At 38.7% G+C, this 5,348-nt stretch overlaps 1 long non-coding RNA gene across 2 annotated transcripts; it reads right to left on the reverse strand.

The window, feature by feature from the left end:
- Positions 1-632: 632 nt before the first annotated feature.
- Positions 633-3,363, reverse strand: LOC148387206 (uncharacterized). 2 transcript variants are annotated; one of them, XR_015862736.1, is made up of 2 exons: positions 3,161-3,363; positions 633-1,093 (listed from the first exon to the last, which is right to left on the reverse strand). It is a non-coding gene; the product is annotated as an uncharacterized LOC148387206 (long non-coding RNA). The 2 variants fall into 2 exon arrangements; XR_015862737.1 differs by having other exon boundaries at positions 633-1,113.
- Between the last annotated feature and the right edge of the window lie 1,985 nt (positions 3,364-5,348).

The following is a 5,348-nucleotide window of genomic DNA, read 5'->3' on the forward strand; positions in this document are numbered from 1 at the left end:
CACTGCTGTTACATAAGACATCCGAGCCCATCCAGACTTTGGAGCGTAGTTCTTACGTGGACAAAAGAGGCGTGTTGGCCGCATAACACACTCCTCCATGTCCAAGGTGAGAGGTCAGATGCACATGGCTTACCGTTTTTACGTCGAGCAAGAGCAAAAATATACAACGGGAACATCTGTCCCCCTTTTCAAAGGCGTCCTCTTCTGACCGGAGTGCTCCGAATCCACTTCACGAGCGTCTGGTCGCTGGACTGGCATGCTCGTCAAAACACGCTCCGCCAGGGGGGAGTCAAGAAGCTCATGCAAGTCCAATCTTCCATATCAGCCCAGTGTATGCTGGAGGGAGAGTGAGACCCCCCCCCCCCGACACACACATAGCCTCACTTCTCTTGGGAATGATAGGGCGCTCCCTCCACCCTTCTGATTCTACTCCAGGGGTGACCAAATGCGGCCCGCTCCATTGTTTTCATCGGTCCTGCAATTTTTGATGCATTCATTTAGTTTTCCTTACCTAAAAAAAATGCAATGATATTTTTTTTTTACATTTTGTCATTAATTTTCCTCAATGAATATTTAATTGGTTCATTGTATAAAAGAAATAAATACCGTGGACGATTGATAAGGAAATAGACGGACATTAAAATTTGTTTTATTTTCACACCCAAAAATTATTAAACCGATAAGTACTTTCCATTAAAACGGTTTTAGGTTCCCTAAAACAAAGCAAAATAATTGAAAAAAGTTTGTTAAAAAATACACTATCAGTACAGTAAACAATTCTACATACATTTCCTTTTATCTAATTAATAATTATTTTATTGTATCAATTAAAAAATAGTGCATTTCAAATATAAACGCTTGATTTCATTCAGTATTTTTTATGCATTCCATTTTGATGGTCCATTTCAAGAAACTTTGGGTTGTTTGTTGCTGTAAAAATGTAAATGGTTCCTGATTTGAACAACTTCCATTCTTCTTCATTCCTCTTGGGGGGGTTGAGGTGGTCACCGATGTGCTTGATTGTCTTGAGGTCAGGCGTTATGGGCAAGTTCTCCCACTCCAAACTCCCTTCTCCAAACTGTTTTCACACCATCTGAAATTGTCCAAAATGTCCTGATAGGATGAAGAATGAAAATTCAAGGGAAATTCGTGACCAATTGCTGATTGATTGATGAATTAATTAATCAAACAATATCCAGGCAGTTTATGGAAAGTCCTCTCACACATTTTGCATGTGCTTTCAATGCATTTCCATTTTTTCTACGGCATTTCTTTTCATTGGCAATCAAATGTATATTTGTGTTTATTTTAGCTAAACGTGGGTTAAAATTAGTAATTTGAAGGAAAAAAAGAAGTGCACCAATGTTTGTGTGTGTGCAAAACACAGACGCTGTTTAGTCTGTCTGCATCCGAATTGCTTCATTACACACTCATAAATTTGACTGACTGACACTCCCAGGCACACTTTCACTTTCTACTAATTTGGTCTGACGTGCACGGCAGAAACACACACGCCGTAAGCGAAAAATGCTTTTCGAACGTTTATTATTTTTATTTTTTAGTTTTCGTAGCAGTCGAAATTGCTCTATTATAAACACAGCTTTTGTGTTTGTGTGTTCATTGCTGTAAGATAATTTGAAAGAAAGATGTTTTTAGTTGTTGAGGACAATTTCCATGTTCCTTTCTTTTTTTTAACTCGGTCCTCTTAGTTTTTTTTAAGTCGTGTTTTTTTTCTGGTTCAGCAGTATGTGTCTTATTTGTTCCTGCCGTGAAATAGATAATGGTCACTAATGATATTTTGTATTATTAACACACCTTTTTAAATGTTTGATAAAACACTTTAGTCATGAATTACTTGCTTAGTTTTTTTTGAGAAAAACATTAGAAAGTGTAAATTGTTGTACTGGCCTTTTTATACAGACGATTTAATGTAATTCGAATAATACATAAAGTGAATTGTGTGTGAAGTTTCTGCACTAGCTTCTGTCCTCCTGTCCTTTCCTCTTGTGATAATAATAATAATAATAATAATAACAATAATATTAATAATAATAATAATAACAAAAACAATAATAATAATAATAATAATAATAAACGGGAAATGTATATACACAATTGAAAAGAGGCAGAATGGAAAACATATATACAAAATGAAACTATTATTTTCTCATATTATATATTATATATCTTATTTATTTCGGGCACTGAACAAACAAAACACCCATCAGAAATTAGGGGAGGGCATGTGGGGGGGAATCATGTGCAGCGCAGCCTGACAATTAGCAGCTTAAATAATAAAAAAAATACCGTAAGAAACATTTTAATTATAGTGCATTTTGTATTTAAAATAAAATGTGAAAGAAATGAAATGCATACGCAACGTATTGTCGATAAAAATGCAAATGTTTTAATGATGAAAAATAATACAATGAATGACAAAGGCGTGTAAAAATAACAAACGGTGATGTAAACCCACCAAAATTGCTCGTCTTTTCTTAAATATAACAATGCAATTTCGGACTTTGGGATGTGGAGAGCAATGTCCCTTATGAAGGACAGCGATCGAATGTGCTGCGTGCATTTCCACAAAAAATGAAACGTGACACCCAGCCAGCGCATGTGACGGAATTTCTATTGCTCGTATGCCCACGGCTGCACTTTGATGCCAGGCCAAAGCATCCGTGTCCCAAAAGCCCTTAACAACATGTCAAGACCTGCACTGCATTTGTCTGACAACATCCAACATTTATCTGCAACAATCTTGATATCATCTTGCAGCTTTTTATTTTTTCTGAGTCGTTCCGTCAAATGAAATCCCACTTTGCTTGTATGACTCGAAATTTTCATTAAATACTCGCTCACGTGACTTGAACACCAAAACACGCTTTTCATTTTTCATTTTTCCATAATGGGCCTCTGGAGATCCAACACAAGCGCTGCGTGGCCACAGGACGCAGCGCAGCAAATATTTCGAGTCATTGCTCACGTTATCTCGACCTCCACCAGCTGTCAATCTGTGGCCTGCAGCTAATTAAAAAGGGGGAGGAAAAAGTGTGGGGTGGAGGGGGGGGGGGGGGGTCTTTGTGCATTTATTTGTTTACCATATGTGTGCGTGCGTGTGTACGTGTGTGTGCGTGCGTGCGTGCGTGCGTGTGCTCACCTTTCCTTAAATCACTGCAATGGTGGTAAAACGCTGACACGGAAGAAAAATGCTGACAGGTCGATGATGCCTTGTTGCATGGATTTGATCTTCAAAATGTTGATTTATTTAATAATAATTAAAAAAAAAAAAGAACGCACCATATTACTTGAGGACTCATCAGCAATCTTGCTCTGCTCCTTGAGACGGCCTCTAAGAAATGAATGCCACGGAACAAACCATTTTTAATTGTGTACAGTAAGATCCCACTTGAGTGTGTGTGCGTGTGTGTATGTTGTTATTTTGAGGCCGGTCTGGGCGCGCGGCTCTCTGCTGCCACCTGTCTGCTGCTGCTGGAATGTTCCAGCAGAATGTGCTGCGTAATACTCAGGAGGCTCTCAACTTGACAAGTTGCTCAAGACTTTTCACATAGCATATGTAATTCCGCACACGTTTAAAAGATGTATTATGCTTCTTCCATTCACTTTTTGGGGTGTTCCAAGTTCCACGTTCCTTAACTGGCTCCAATCATTATAATGTCAAAATGTGGAGCAAGGCTTGACTGTTTTTTCTCATTCCACCAAGAAAAAAAACAAAACTTTGTCTTCAAATTGGCCTCAATTTAAACACAACTGATTCAAATCATTCTGACTTCTAAATAGTAAACTCAAATATTTGAATTCCACATTTTCATGAGGCATGTTTAAACTGCTACACTTTCCACGAGGTAATTCCAAAATTAAAATTGAAATTGAACAAATCACATTCATCGAGTCTCTACCACTTCAAACCACACTGTAAAAAAGAAAAAGCAAATTGTTTCCCACCCCCAAATCCTCAGCATTCACTTTCTACAGAAATTTCTTTTTTGTTGTTGATTTAATGTCACTGTTGATTTTTGTATCTTGCATCAAATACCTGACTGACAGAATCATGGTGAGTGACTTACAACTCCAAAAAAGAGGAACTAGTTAGGAGTAGGCTAGTGGTTCCATTATTCTTTTTTTGATCTTGTTTTGAATCAAATCTGCAGCACACAGCTGTGCTTTGACTGGAAAGCTCCCCAGGAAGCCATTAAAAACGCAACGTAAATAAAAATCAGCTGCCAATCAGCTGTTTTGTTTCAAAATACGCGCCAATCAATTAGCAAACGGCTTTCCCAACCCTTGCAACAAGCTACCGTGTTTGCTTTCACATGAACAACCTTTCAAGCATCCAGTCATCTCCTTAGAGCTTGCGCCTAAACGCATCAATGATTCTGTCGATTATGTCACAGAGCTTCTTATAATCTCCTCTTTCTTCCTGCAGGGTTTCCTCGCGGCTCTTTTGGAGGCAAAGTAGATCTCCATCCTCTGCATCCATCTGCAAACCGGTGACACTGTGAGGTATTTTCCCCCGGGGGATGCTAACGCCACGCGAGGCTATTGATTTGTAGCTGAGCAGGCGCAAATATGAAATCCATGCAGCTGTATTGCTCATCAGCAACTGGCAGTGTGTGTGTGTGTGCCAGTAAGGGTTGATACAGTAGGAGGATGGAATGCCGTCGGCACATGTGACAACACTTCCCCGACCGCAAAGCATTGAAAACAGGCCCCCGTATTGCATTGGTTTAGTTATTTGATAAATAGCTTCGGAATGAGTTAGCGCTTGGCGTCAAAGCAAACACGGCTTTCTTATTCTAAGTACAGGAAATGAGAAAATAACGGGACACAAACTCATCACAGATTGAGACAAATGTGCTTAGTCTGGCCGACAAGATCGCGTCTGTATTGTGTCTCAAAGCGAAGATGGAGGTGGTTATATATTCCTGACTGTGATGCGCCTTCCATATTTTTTTAATCATTAAAAATGACTCAAATTGACATTCATTAGTTTTAAAAATGCCACATTGTTATCCAGCTGCCACATGAATCAAATAATGACGATAAATGCATTCTCTGACATTCTTGAGTTAAAATGCACAAAGGTAAAATAATTATGGTATACTTGTCACATTTTGGGTTGAAATCAATCAGTTTGGTGGGGTCGTTCTGTCTCACCCAGATTCCTTTTATGGCTTTTTTTTTTGCTATTTTGATTGGAGTGGCGCCACGGCCTTGCGTCCAGAACATTTCTCAGTGTTGCCAACTTGACGAGATTATCACGACTGATTTCTTACTTTTTGACTATTTATCCAAAACAAAAGCAACTAGCTTATTGGAGACTTAAA

The sequence above is a fragment of the Syngnathus floridae genome, chromosome 14, assembly GCF_059516105.1.
Source record: "Syngnathus floridae isolate MCC-2025c chromosome 14, RoL_Sflo_1.0, whole genome shotgun sequence".
Classification (NCBI taxonomy): domain Eukaryota; kingdom Metazoa; phylum Chordata; class Actinopteri; order Syngnathiformes; family Syngnathidae; genus Syngnathus; species Syngnathus floridae.